This window comes from Bufo bufo, chromosome 3 (genome assembly GCF_905171765.1).
Source record: "Bufo bufo chromosome 3, aBufBuf1.1, whole genome shotgun sequence".
NCBI lineage: Eukaryota > Metazoa > Chordata > Amphibia > Anura > Bufonidae > Bufo > Bufo bufo.
Window position 1 is genome coordinate 396751775 of NC_053391.1, and position 15441 is coordinate 396767215.

The 15441-nt window shown below is 44.7% G+C and overlaps 1 protein-coding gene across 2 annotated transcripts in view; it reads left to right on the top strand.

Annotated features, from left to right (window-relative positions):
• Positions 1-213: 213 nt before the first annotated feature.
• PHKG1 (phosphorylase kinase catalytic subunit gamma 1) overlaps positions 214-15441 on the top strand; it is a 66768-nt gene continuing 51540 nt past the window's right edge. The window contains exon 1 of one of the 2 annotated variants that reach the window (XM_040424805.1): positions 214-272. The gene's annotated coding sequence lies outside the window, so the exon portion shown is untranslated. Of the gene's footprint in view, positions 273-325; positions 621-15441 lie in introns of those variants that run through there. The other variant, XM_040424804.1, reaches the window with a different exon arrangement.

The following is a 15441-nucleotide window of genomic DNA, read 5'->3' on the forward strand; positions in this document are numbered from 1 at the left end:
GGAACTGTTCCTTCCCGACAATCGCTTGTTACATTGGGGCTTTATATGCCCCCTTGTACAAATCATATTGTTTCAGAAACTGAAGAGGGCTTTTCATTCTTTATCTCTCATTGACGTCTAAGGAACAGGTGCTGCCTGTGTGCTAGGGCGGGCACACAATAAGTGACTTATTACTAGTGGCACTCCCTGTTTATTTACTTTTCCCTGGGCATTAAGGCCGTCTTAGGTTTCACTGCTGGCAATGCACTCAAGTCTTTATGTGCATTTCCTTGGTAAGTAGCAGAACTTCCCTTCATTTGGAGCCTGGTAAATCCTGCAATGCAGCAGCTATGACAGATGCCTAAAAAAGCTGGAGGGTACAGTATGTATCTTGGATTGCCATTCACCTTAGCCTAGGTCACACATGTTGCTCTGACTACATGACAGGCATAGGCGGTTCAGGAGCAGCACATGCTGAGGCTTGGGAGTGCTGGGCTTATTCCAGGATGAATAGCAATGTATTTTTGGCAAGCCACTTGCTTAGATCTGCAGTGTACAGAACACAAGCTCTGACAGCGTCTGTGCTGAAGCCTGGCTGCTCGTGTACATGGGGAGCACCGGAGGGCCCCTCTTCAGTAACGGTAAGCTGTCCATGCATGAAATCTGTGCCAATCTATCCTTGTCTTCCCTTTATCCCATAAAATAGACTTTAGCTGTATTCGTTATCGCCACCAGCTTTCCTTTTTTTAGTTTACCGTTGCTATTGATGGTCCTGATATTTTGTTTTAACCCCAAACAAAACGTCAGAGTTGCTTTTGCTAGAATTAGCTCAGTTTTAGGACAAGTAATTGTTATATAGTGGCTCACCCTTCCTTATACTAGGGTGGAGGTGCTCTGTTTTTTGTGGGACTCACACAGTCACTAAAGGAGCTAAAATGGATAACTTCAAAGTGAAAAACAGGCACTCACCATCTGTATAGCCAAATTTGTCTGTAAAACCTCAGTTTTGGCGGCTCGGATGCGGACCCATTCACTTCAATGGGGCCACAAAAGATGTGGACAGCACTCCGTGTGCTGTCCGCATTCGTTGCTCCGTTCCGTGGTCCGCAAAAAAAATATAACATGTCCTATTCTTGTCCGCGTTTTACTGCGGTTTTTCTCCGTCCAAAATTCCGGAACACTTGCAGGAATGCCGGCCTTTTTTTCCCATTGAAATGCATTAATGCCCTGAGTGTTTCAGCAAAACGCATGCTCAGACCGCAAAAAGTATGAAAAAAAATAAATGCCGGATCCGTTTTTCTGGATGACACCAGAGAGAACCGGATCCGGCTTTTCAATGCATTTGTCACACGGATCAGGATCCTGATCCGTCTGACAAATACCATCAGTTTGCATGCTTTTTGACAGATCCGGCGACGGAACTGCCTGCCAGAATCCTCTGCCGCAAGTGTGAAAGTACCCTAATTAATGTAGAGTGCACAAGAATTATAAGTAAACGAGTATAAATAAAATACCATATGAAACCAAAATATCCCCTTAAAATATTCAAATAAAATTGAGAAACTTGTAAGCGTACGTCAATTCCACCACATATCAAATGGTAGTTGCTGAAGATTAATGATGGTTAGTAGTTAGTATACAGTCATGCCTCCGTATAAATGAGACTGATCGATCTTTGAGCTGTAGATAGCAAGTCTTTGTTTATGGCCTCTATTATTGCGATTGCTTAATCCGCTGTAGACCGACCACTTTCATACAGGGAGGTAATATTCAGCATAATCAACCCAGATGACTTGTAAGTATGGAACAGAGTTAGTTCATTCCAAATAGAGAGATAGCTGAATTTATCTTAGATGAGTTTGTCTCCATATAGTAAATGATCAGAAATAGCCACTAAATAGTGGGATTCATATAGTACTGTATATTGTTACGTCCTGGACTGCTGCAGAACATATATTGGAGGGCGTAGACTTTAGTAATATAACCACTCAATAGCGGAGTTCATATATTGTATTGCGCTTATTGTGTCTTGAACTGCTGCAGAGCATATACTGAGGGACGCAGACTTTGGCGAGTATATTAATAGTTGTATTTCTACTCCATTGGAAGTTGTATACATTTAGGCTAACATCAGTGGCGTCCCACTTGATGTTTACCCACTCACCCGGCTTCTGCTCTGCTTCTCCCGTCTGGAAGGCCGGCGCCCCGCTGATCAGTGTAGCCGCAACAGACTGTGCGTTCACGTCGGCGTCCCATGTGGTTCTCCGGGTGTCACGTGGTTTCCCGCTAGGGGATTGGAAGTCGTTCCTCGGCTTTGATTCAGCTGATCGCTATTGCCGCTCCTATGCCCAAGATGTGCAATATAGATATTATTGAGTCTAAGGAAAAATAGTTGTTGGATTTTGATAGGTAGTCCAGTCTGTATGTCTGCCAGACGTGTTTCGAGGTATTCCTACCTCTTCCTCAGTGACCATACTGAAGACTGTGACCTACCCACCTTTATACCCATGTTAATTGGACTACCATTAAAACATGAAATGGATAATTTTCAAAAATAGAGGATAATTTTCACAAGACACACATTCTTATATCTCAAAGAGAGGAGTTCTCACATACTTGTGTTGGTGTTATTTATGAAACATTTTGCATAAGAATCCAAAAAATTATCTGCGGTTCCTATGCGTTTTCGATGCGTTTTTTTTTGTTTTTCATTGCTATTATGCATTTACAACCTGATCAATACCTAATATATTTATTAAATAAATATGACCTACAAAGTGAAAAACATAGAAAAACATATATCTACCCCAAAGTATTATGAATATGGGTTTTAAATAAAGGTTTATACAGTATCTCCATAGGGTCTGAAAGGATGACAATAACACTCCCACGTCTATACTTCTTCTGCATCTTCCTTATATCTGACCTAATATAATAGATAGTCTCCTTATTTCATTGTTGCACTTGTTCCCCTTAGTGATATTGTTATATTTATATATATTATTTTTTATATTTTTATATATTTTTTTATTTTTATTTTGGAATGGGCTTATATAGCTCTTTACTGATTTATTATGTCTTGATTGTCGAGTGTTGATAGCAGGACATTGTGTGTTAGTGGGTGGGAGCCTCCCATTAAGGAGAGATCTGGTTGCTGTTAGAACAGCCTGACCCCGATGTCTTGTCAGTAGGGGATATTTTTGTTTTATATGGTGTTTTATATGGTATTTTATTTATACTCGTTTACTTATAATTCTTATGTACTCTACGTTAATAATTAATAAATGTGATGTTTTACAGACAAATGTTGCTATACAGATGGTGAATGCCTGTTTTTCACTTTGAAGTTATCCAAAATAGCTCAGTTTGCCTGTTTTTCTCTGTATTCATATTTTCTAGTAATACTAAAATGTGTGCAGCTTTTCTCAGAATGCTTTGACACAAAAAACTAGGATATTCAGCAAATTCATGTATTTGCCACTGTCATATACTAGAGTTGTCTATCTTGTTTAACCCCTTAAAGAAATTTTTGATAGCCATAAACTTTTCCTTTCACATTGTAAGCCATGTACAGGGGTGGGCCCCCCAGGATAGAGCGAAGTCACGAACAAGGAAAACAACTCCACCACCAGCTTTTGCCAAAACAGAATTTTACTTAAACGTGGTAATGAACACAACCACAAATGCTGGGAACATACAGGTGAAACTCGAAAAATTCGAATATCGTGCAAATTTTATTTATTTCAGCAATGCAACTTAAAAGGTGAAACTAACATATGAGATAGACTCATTACATGGAAAGCGAGATATTTCAAGCCTTTATTTGTTATAATTTGGATGATTATGGCTTACAGCTTATGAAACCCCAAAGTCACAATCTCAGGTACCCTTTGCTCAGGGGGTATGGATGAATTAGCTGACTAGAGTGTGACACTTTGAGCCTAGAATATTGAACCTTTTCACAATATTCTAATTTTAAGTTGCATTACTGAAATAAATGAACTTTTGCACGATATTCAAATTTTTCAAGTTTCACCTGTACAATAAATTTACATACACCCAGCCCGAAGGCTGAGACCCTTGTGCAGCACAGTGCAGTGCCCTCCGATGGATGCAGGACGAAAGCGTGTTAATTAACCTACTGGCCGGCACAACTAAACTGCCACACTTTACCTGTTATTACCCTACAATAACAAGAATAACTGTATGGGTGCGTGATGCAGGTTACCCTGCAGTGCAGCACAACAGCTTACAATCTTATAAAGCTTTACAGTATTCCCCCTCCCATAACTGGTCTTGTAGCACGTGTCTGAGTATTCCTCCTTAGCAAAACGCCAGCCTGGCTTGAGTTTGTGGGAAGTTTATCGGCTCTCCAGCGTGAAATGTCCCTTTTAAATTATGGAGTCCTTGCAATGAACAATAGCAACACTTGTGGCCTGACACAAACAGAGACCCTAACTAACTAACTACAGGCCTGGTCTCAGTCTCTTGGCGCTAACACTGTAATGAGGTGCGTGCACGATCTTACTGACCCGGGTCTGCTCTGCATCTGCTGGTGACTCTGAACAGAATAAATGCCAACTAGCATGCGGTCCCGCAGTGTATGTAGCTTTGCTCCTCAGCTCTCATCAGCATTCCTGGAAACAATCCTTGTTCCTCTGGTCAGGATCAGTGTCTTGGACACGATCAGCTTCACTTAGCTGCAGTTATGGTCACTGAGGGATGCTCTCAAACCTGGATGCCGTCGGAACCTCTGCTGACATAGTTCCTCAGTCTCAGCTCCCTCTAAGATGGCTGCTCCCTTTCTCTTCCTCTCCAGGCTCTGTGTAACTCCACCTCTCATGAATATGGAAATATATGCAGCCTGTAGCTGTGTTTAGGAAACAGAGGCATCTTGTGGCCAAACAGCAGATTGTCAGTCCAGATCATTTAATTTAATCTACACAGTGTTCAGACAAGGAGAGCTGTTTCCCCATCTCACAACATTTTTTGCGGGACAAGATGCATTTTTTTTAATGGCACCATTTAATTCACCATGTCTTGTATTGTACAATGGGGGGAAAAAATCTTTGGGGGGGGTGTAAAACCCCAATTCCGCCAAGGTTTCTTGGGATTTTGATATCACGCCATTCATTGTGTGCTAAAAATGACATGATGTCCTTATTCTGCAGCTCAATATGATTATGGCGATACCAAACCTGTATAGTTTTTATTTTGTTTTATTACTTAGAAAAAAAAACGTTGAAAAAAATCGAAATTTTCTGTGCATCACCATTTTCTGACAGCCATAAGATTTTTATATTTTGGTCTACAGAGCTGTATGAGGGCTTTTTTGTGTGGAAAAAACTGTAGTTTTCATTGGTACCATTTTTGTGGTTTGTACAACTTTTTGATCACTGTTAGGCCTCATGCACACGACCGTTTTTTTTTTGCGGTCCGTAAAAACGGGTTCCGTTTTTCCGTGATCCGTGACCGTTTTTTCGTCCATGGGTCTTCCTTGATTTTTGGAGGATCCACGGACATGAAAAAAATGTAGTTTTAGTGTCCGCCTGGCCGTGCGGAGCCAAACGGATCCGTCCTGAATTACAATGCAAGTCAATGGGGACGGATCCGTTTGACATTGACACAATATGGTGCAATTTCAAACGGATCCGTCCCCCATTGATTTTCAATGTAAAGTCAGGAGTCCCTATTATACCATCGGATCGGAGTTTTCTCCAATCCGATGGTATATTTTAACTTGAAGCGTCCCCATCACCATGGGAACGCCTCTATGTTAGAATATACCATCGGATTTGAGTTACATCGTGAAACTCAGATCCGACAGTATATTCTAACACAGAGGCGTTCCCATAGTGATGGGGACGCTTCTAGTTAGAATATACTGCAAACTGTGTACATGACTGCCCCCTGCTGCCTGGCAGCACCCGATCTTTTACAGGGGGCTGTGATCAGCACAATTAACCCTTCAGGTGCCGCACCTGAAGGGGTTAATTGTGCGTATCATAGCCCCTTGTAAGAGATCAGGGGCTGCCAGGCAGCAGGGGGCAGACCCCCCTCCCTCCCCAGTTTGAATATCATTGGTGGCCAGTGTGCGCCCCCCCCGGCCCCCCCTCTATTGTAATATCATTGGTGACCAGTGTGCGGCCCCCCCCTCCCTCCCTCTATTGTAATATCATTGGTGGCCAGTGTGCGCCCCCCCCGCCCCCCCCTCTATTGTAATATCATTGGTGGCCAGTGTGCGGCCTCCGTTGGCCCCCCTCCCCCCCTCTATTGTAATATCATTGGTGGCCAGTGTGCGGCCCCCCCTCCGCCCCCCCTCTATTGTAATATCATTGGTGGCCAGTGTGCGGCCTCCGTCGGCCCCCCTCCCCCCCACTATTGTAATATCATTGGTGGCCAGTGTGCGGCCTCAGTTGGCCCCCCTCCCCCCCTCTATTGTAATATCATTGGTGGCCAGTGTGCGTCCCCCCTCTATTGTAATATCATTAGTGGCCAGTGTGCGGCCTCCGTCGCCCCCCCTCCCCCCACTATTGTAATTTCATTGGTGGCCAGTGTGCGGCCTCCCCTCTCCCCCCTCCCCCCCGATCATTGGTGGCAGCGGAGATTGCGATCGGAGTCCCAGTTTAATCGCTCTGGGGCTCCGGTCGGTAACCATGGCAACCAGGACACTACTGCAGGCCTGGTTGCCATGGTTACTTAGCAATATTACAATATTAGAAGCATCATACTTACCTGCTGGCTGCTGCGCTGTCTGTGTCCGGCCGGGAGCTCCTCCTACTGGTAAGTGACAGATCATTAAGCAATGCGCCACACAGACCTGTCACTTACCAGTAGGAGGAGCTCCCGGCCGGACACAGACATCGCAGCAGCCAGCAGGTAAGTATGATGCTTCTAATATTTTAATATTGCTAAGTAACCATGGCAACCAGGCCTGCAGTAGCGTCCTGGTTGCCATGGTTACCGATCGGAGCCCCAGAGCGATTAAACTGGGACTCCGATCGGAATCTCCGCTGCCACCAATGATCGGGGGGGGGGGGGGGGGGAGGCCGCACACTGGCCACCAATGAAATTACAATAGTGGGGGGGAGGGGGGCCGACGGAGGCCGCACACTGGCCACCAATGATATTACAATAGAGGGGGAGGGGTGGCCGGTGGAGGCCGCACACTGGCCACCAATGATATTACAATAGGGGGGGGGGCGCACACTGGCCACCAATGATATTCAAACTGGGGAGGGAGGGGGATCTGCCCCCTGCTGCCTGGCAGCCCCTGATCTCTTATAGGGGGCTATGATATGCACAATTAACCCCTCAGGTGCAGCACCTGAGGGGTTAATTGTGCGGATGACAGCCCCCTGTAAGAGATCGGGTGCTGCCAGGCAGCAGGGGGCAGTCATGTACACAGTTCGTAGTATATTCTAACTAGAAGCGTCCCCATCACTATGGGAACGCCTCTGTGTTAGAATATACTGTCGGTTCTGAGTTTTCACGAATCACGGACGCGGATGCCAATCTTGTGTGCATCCGTGTTCTTTCACGGACCCATTGACTTGAATGGGTCCGTGAACCGTTGTCCGTCAAAAAAATAGGACAGGTCCTATTTTTGTGACGGACAGGAAACACGGATCACGGATGCGGCTGCAAAACGGTGCATTTTCCGATTTTTCCACGGACCCATTGAAAGTCAATGGGTCCGCGAAAAAAAAACGGAAAACGGCACAACGGTCGTGTGTATGAGGCCTTATTCTGTTTTTTTGTGGGGACCAGGTGAGTAAAAAATGGTGAATCGTGTGTTTTTCATCTTTTTTCCCAGTTACGGCGTTTACTGTGCAGGAAAATGTTAAAAGTATTTTAATAGTTCATAGATTTTCAGACGGGGTGATTCCTAATATTTTTATTGTTTATATATTTTTACAGTATATGTAAAATTGGGAAGGTGGTGATTTTCACTTTTCACTCTAATAACTAGCAGCCCCCTTAAGTGGCTAGAGCCTAGGATCTTTTGATCCCTTATCCCATTCACCCTAGGCTGTCATGGTAACCGATTGGAGCCCCGAGATTTTACAGCGGGGGCTCTGATCAGAAAGCAGCAGGAGCCGCATTCCTCTGCCCTACCTCACAAATGCTTGAAGTTGAATGCAGCATCTGAGGGTTTAAATGACGAGGTTCGGTATGATCGCCGTTCCCCATTATTGCAGCCAGGTGCCTACTGTATTATATGGCCGGGACCTGCAGAATATGGAGCTACTTCACTGCACCGCTCCATACAGTTACATACATAGTTAATACGGTTGAAAAAAGACATAAGTCCCTCAAGTTTAACCAAGGGATAGGTGGGGACGCAAATCCCAGTTGCGAGCGTATAATGCCGTACATGTACGCAATTGTACGTTAAGGGGTTAAGAATAAGGCTAGGGCTACATGGCGACTTGTGTCGTGCAGCTTTTCATGTAATGTATGTCTATAGTGTCACAGTGCGACAAGTGACATGCTGCGACTACAAAGAGACATTCGCAAAAAATCCAGATATGCTGGATTTGGTGTCGCAAGTCGCTCATGACATTCACTTCAATATAAGACACACATAATACGGGACTTGCCTGCGATTTGCTGTCGTGCTGCAGCAAGACGCAGAAAAGTTGTGTAACACAAAAATATGGCTGCCCCAGAACAGGCATTATATACACAGCTCTGCTGTTGCTCACACAGTGCAGCTTTTGTGCAGTTTTTTAGCCAAACTATCAGTGCTTCCTCCTTAAAAGTTACTTTATGCACTTCTGCCCTCCTCTTACATAGTTGCCAATTGTCCCAAATTTGCCGAGACAGTGTCGGCAAATTTGCTCTGCCCCAGGCTAATACAAGCCCAACCCACAAGTGGGTATTTCCGGGCGTTCCCGGGGACGGGGCTTATATGCCTCGATTTTACCAACTTTAATGTTGATAAGTATGATCTTAGCAGTCAGGCTGTGTCAGGGCCAGACTACCTGATAGCGTTTCAGAGGTTGCCTAGTTCAGGATCTACAAGGCCCTGCTCTGAGATCTACAGTTTGAAAAGCACTTCACCTGTTGTTGAATTATTAAGATAGAATTGGGGAGTTTCTCAAATAGCAGCTTCCTTATAAGGTTCCTATCAACAGTACATGAAATGCTCTGTATTGCCCATATGTACACAGGAATTTATTTATCTATTGTGGCATAAAAAAGCATTCAATTATGTATGCATGCCTTGCTTGTGCCATCATTTGTGACTTTTCACTTCTCTCATCACTTTTCTAAAGCGGGTAGGGCTTACGGGAAAGGGTGTGGCCTCTGCAGACCAACATATCTACTACCATTTACACCAAAAACTATGCTTATAGCTGGCGTAGATTGAATTTCTGTTGCATGGACTACTGGGAGATCCTCCAATTTTATTAAGAGGCCTGTGCCTCTTTATAAATTTGGCTCATTCTGCACCTACCGACTTTATACTGACTGGCATTTGTAACACCAGTCTTAGGGCTCATGCACACAAACGTATTTTCTTTCCGTGTCCGTGCCGTTTTTTTTGCAGACCGTATGCGGAACCATTCATTTCAATGGGTCCGCAAAAAAAACATAAGTTACTCCGTGTGCATTCCATTTCCGTATGTCCGTTCCGCAAAAAATAGAACATGTCCTATTATTGTCCGCATCACGGACAAGGATACTACTGTTCTATTAGGGGCTAGCTGTTCCGTTCTGCAAAATCCGGAATGCACACGGACACCATGCATTTTTTTTTGCAGATCCGTTTTTTGCAGACCGCAAAATACATACAGCCGTGTGCATGAACCCTTAGTAAAACTGTATTCATGCATTTCTAAGCTTTCTATAATCATAGGAACTCCTGAAATAACCATGCAAAGTATGTTAACTTCAAAAAACTTTATAGTGGGGATGTTTTAAAATTGGTTAAAATAAAAATTCCGTTACTTGTGCGAGGCAACCAATCAGATTCCAGCTAGATTTTCCAGAGGTCCTTTGAAAAGTGAAAGCAGTGAGCTAACTTGTTGCCAATGGCAAAAACGTCACTTTTCCTTTGTGCCAGTTTCAGTATATTTCCCACTATATGTCAACCCTGAATCCCATTATCATATAACACATGTATATGTGTACTATAAAGGAAATCTGTCACGGTGAGTGATTCCTTCAATGAAGTTGCCATGGATGAGGTCAAGCAGGCTAAGAAGAACAGTTCCCCTGAAATGTTGGTGTCCTAAGCAGACGAGCAGCATTTCACACAATGGCCCGGATTTTTCTATTAGAATAGACGGAGTAGGCAAGGAGGCTTTACATTCACCTGAATTATCATAGTGGAACAGGTTGCTGACTTTTAAACTTCCTGACCAAAAGCTTATAGGGTTATGCCACAAATATACTGTAAATATATATCACTGTATATACCGTATATACTGTAAATGTTACATCACTTTCTCCAAATACCACCATCCATCAAAACCGCTTTATTCTAGTTATTAGCCTGCCATTGCACCCTGCTGATCTGTTGGTTATGTCCGTCATTGAAGCCTTATAATGTAGGACGTAGGAAGCCTCATTGGTGAGAACAAGTGGCGTGGTTAGTGGCACATGATCTGCTGATGTCAGGACACATCTCACTGCCCTAAGGCATGAGGGGACAGCAGACACATTACAAACCAGGAAGTAAGATTCAAGCATGGGGGATAAGAGAAAACGGCAAATGAGGTAAATTTGAAGGAAAAAAACGTAAACAATCCAAGGAGGAATGGGAGCTAGAGTAATTGATGTAAATACACTGTAGAGTGAAAAGTAGTTTATAGCACATCCCATTTAAGATTTTTTTCCATGTGTTTATCTTCTGACCATAAAATGATGGTTTTATAACATCTTTTAGTGTGTTGTGTTCAGTTTACCATAGGACTGTCTGCTCTCCAGTGTTGGCTTACATTTTTATATCCCACATTTGACCACTACTATTTGTATTGTTTTAAAAAAAAGATGAGTTTAGATTTCTAAGGGATTATAAAGTTGTACCTTACTGAATTGTGCCTTCCCCAACGCAGAATTGTTATTTAGCGAAGAATACAAGTGTTTAATAAAAATACATGTGATCTGATGGTTAAACTCCTACTAACTAGTGCCATTGTGCTAAAGGGGTTTTCCAGTGAGTAAATTAAAGGTAGCATGTCACTAGAAAATTCACTGTTGCACCACACACAAAGCCTTGTAGAGCTAGTTCAGCTGAATGTAATGATACATTTCACTTAGGGATCCATTGCTTCATTCTGGAGAAAAGCACTTTTAATTCATATGCAAATGAGTTAAGTGCAGAGGGTAGGCCCGAAACACTGTGTACCCATTCTCCTCCTGCTTCCTCTACTAGCCCCTCCTTCTACTTGACAGAGCTATATTTTCCGGCCCTGTCAATCAAGAAGGAGGGGAAGGGGCTGGCAGAGGAAGTAGGAGGAGTAAGGGTGCACAGAATGCCTTGGGCCCGCCCTCTTTGCACTTAACTGGTCATTTGCATACAAATTAAAAGTGCATTATCCCCAGAGTGAAGCAACAGATCACTAAGTGAAGGTATTACGAAGGTATAAAATCTGGAAAGTGTGGTGTGCATTTATATTCAGCTTATTTTGCCTACTCTTTGCAAAACAGCTAAAGCTCAGTCAGATTGGATGGAGAGTATCTCTGAACAGCAATCTAAAGTCTTTTCACAGACTGTCAATGGGATTTAGGTCTGTATTTTGCCTGGGCAATTCTAACACATGAATATGCTTTGATCTAAACCATTCCATTGTAGCTCTGGCTGTATGTTTAGGGTTCTGCTGGAAGGCGAACCTCTGCCCCGGTCTTAAGTCTTTTGCACCCTCTACCAAGTTTTTCTCCAGGACTGCCTTGTATATAGCTCCATCCATCTTCCCATCAACTGTGACCAGCTTCCCTGTCCCTGCTAAAGAAAAGCATTCCCACAGCATGATGCTGCCACCACCATGTTTCACAGTGGGGACGGTGTGTTCAGGGTGATGTACAGTGTTACTTTTCAGCCACACATAGTGTTTTGCATCTAGAACAAAAAGTTCAACTTTGATCTCATCTGACCAGAGCACCTTTGCTTTGTCCCCCTACATAGCTTGTGGCAAACTTCAAACAGGACTTCTTCTAGCTTTCTTCTTGCCACTCTTCCATAAAGGCCAGATTTGTGGAGTACACGACTAATAGTTGTCCTGTGGACAGATTCTCCAACCTGATCTGTGGGTCTCTGCAGCTCCTCCAGTATGACAATGGGCCTCTTTGCTGCTTGTTTAATTAGTGCTCTCCTTGCCTGGGCTGTCAGTTTTTAGGTGGACGGCCATATCTTGGTAGGTTTGCAGTTGTATTGTATTATACTCCTTCCACTTTCAGATGAGGGATTGAACAGTGCTCCGTGAAATGTTCAGAACTTGCTATTTCTTCTTTATAACCTAATGCTGCTTTACACTTCTCCAGAACTTTATTACTGACCTGTCTGGTGTGTTTCTTGGTTTTCATGATGCTGTTTGATCACTAATGTTCTCTAAAAAAAAACTGAGGCCTTCACAGAACAGCTGTGGTTATACTGAGAATAAATTACACACAGGTGAACTCTATTAACTAATTAGGTGACTTCTGAAGGCAATTGGTCACACTCGCCTACCTGTCGTCCCAGCCCTGCATGTGACTGCTATAACTGCTGCTGTCAAATCTAACATGTCATCCATACTAATGTCACATCTAGAAAAGCAACAAAGACTTAGTAGACATCCATGCATGAAAAATACTGTGACCAGGGTCGGTTCTAGGTGAAATGGGGCCCTGGGGCAAAAAACAATAAGGCCCCCCCCCCCCCCCCATGACACTTGCTGACTCTAACGTCCCGTATTGACTCTGGAGATTTAATTGGTGGACGTTTATACAGAAGAAACTGTATATTGTGTGGCACAGTGTATGCTATATGTGTATAACAAACATATTTCACATGAAAACTTACAGTTACTTGGCTTGGCCCTTGGGGATCTTGGACGCCACTTCAACACTTTGGCCGGGGGCTCGGCGGAGCTGATGTTGTGTTTTATCCTAATGAGAAAGATTTCATAATAAGGATTTTGAGAAGGGGCAGAGAGATAGCAGAGCAGGAAGAGCCTGGTGCTGCTACTAGGAGGTCATACCATGGGGGAGTAATAAAGCACACCATAGTGCCCCCCCCCCCTCCCTAGTAGAAATAATTCTCCTTATAATGTGACAGTACAAAAAAACAACAACCTTGTAATGCCCCCAGTTGAGCTAATGTTCCAAATAGTGCCCCCATAATGTGCCAGTATAAAATACCCCTATATAGTGCCCCCAGTAAATGCCCCCATAGTGCTCCTCTCCCCCCTCCCTCCTAGTGCCCCGCATAATGTACCAGTATATAATGCTCCATATATAGTGCCCCATTAGGTGCCCTCAGTGTCCCCCATAATTTGTAAGTATAAAATACCCCCGTAAAGGATCCCATAGTACCCACCATAATGTGTCACAGTATAAAATGCTACTGTACAGAGCCCCCCATATAAAATACCCCTTCTTTGTGGCCTCAGTAGATGCCCCTATAGTGACCACCAATAATGTGCTAGTAAGAAGTGCCCCCATAGATGTCCCCCAATAATGTGCCCCCATAGATGCCCCCAATCATGTGCCAGTAAAAAGAGCCCCCCCATATCATGTGCCAGTAGCCAGAGCCCCCCCATATCATGTGCCAGCAGCCAGAGCCCCCCATATCATGTGCCAGTAGCCAGAGCCCCCCATATCATCTGCTTGTATCCAGAGCCCCCCCATATCATGTGCCAGTAGCCAGAGGTCCCCATCATGTGCCAGTAGCCAGAGCCCCCCATCATGTGCCAGTAGCCAGAGCCCCCCCATTATGTGCCAGTAGCTAGAGCCCCCCCATCATGTGCCAGTAGCCAGAGCCCCCCATCATGTGCCAGTAGCCAGAGCCCCCCCAAATCATGTGCCAGTAGCCAGAGCCCCCCTCATCATGTGCCAGTAGCCAGAGCCCCCCTCATCATGTGCCAGTAACCATAGTCCCCCCCTATCATGTGCCAGTAGCCATAGGCCCCCCTATCATGTGCCAGTAGCCATAGGCCCCCCTATCATGTGCCAGTAGTTATAGGCCCCCCTATCATGTGCCCGTAGCCATAGGCCCCCCCTATCATATGCCAGTAGCCAGAGCCCCCCCTATAATGTGCCAGTAGCCATAGGCTCCCCCTATCATGTGCCAGTAGCCAGAGCCCCCCCCATCATGTGCCAGTAGCCAGAGCCCCCCCCCCCCCTCATAACAGTAGCCGCCAGTATTGCACACAAAAAACAAACACACACAAAAAAAACAAAACACTTATACTTACCTCCATGTCAGCGATGCGATGCAGGCCTCTACCGGCCTGTGTCCCGCGCTGTACGGCTCAGGCGGTGCGATGACATCATCACTCCGCCTGCGCCGGCCTCTGACAGGCTGCCGGCCTAGTGCCGGCAGCCTATCAGAGGAACAGGGGAGGGACACGCCTCTCCCTCCCCTGCCCTGCCGCACAGCCATCTGTATCGCTGTCCTGAGGACGGCGATACAGATGACTATGGAGATGAGCGCTTCCACAATGGAAGCGCTCATCTCCCTGTGCCCTGCCGCCGCCGTTCCCACTTGCCGCCACGGGGGACGTGGCCCACGAAAATATGTTTAGTTGCGGGCAAGCGGGGGCCCCTAAGACTTGGGGGCCCGGGGGCAATTGCCCCCATTGCCTTAATGGAAGCGCCGGCCCTGACTGTGACTGCAGAGAGACGGGAACAATGACAGTGTCTACTGGATATCAATTTTCTAAATAAACTGGTGATCTTGAATTGATAATTAAAGGGGGTTTCCGGGATTATTATGGATTTAACAGATAATCTCATGTAGTTTCTTACCTCATGTACATCTTCCCCATGCTTTTTTTTCAATTTGGACCAATTTTTACCATGGTAAACCAATTACTCTTGTATGTTTACATCCTGTATGTAGCTTTTCTGGTTGTTGTATCCAACCAAACCCATGATGCACCTCTCCATTCTTTACCACAACTCCAGCATCGCCCTAACAATGCCCAGCTAGTTTATAGCTCCTCCTAATGAGCTACTTACATAGACACTCCCCTATCACTGTCCCTGTATGGACATAACATCACAGGAAATAAGAAATAGTTGTATAGACATGCTCATGTGACCACAGCCCAGAACGGAGGTTAGGAGCAATAAAAGGTAAAAGAAATACATTATACAATTACAGCTATCTTCATAAATGGTTATTTTAAAGGATGTTAATGCAGACCAGAAAACCCCTTTATGTTATTCTTACATGGACCGATCACCACGCAACAAAAAAAAAGAAGCTTTTCGTCTGCTACTGGGCAAAAAACATTTGTCCTATACTAA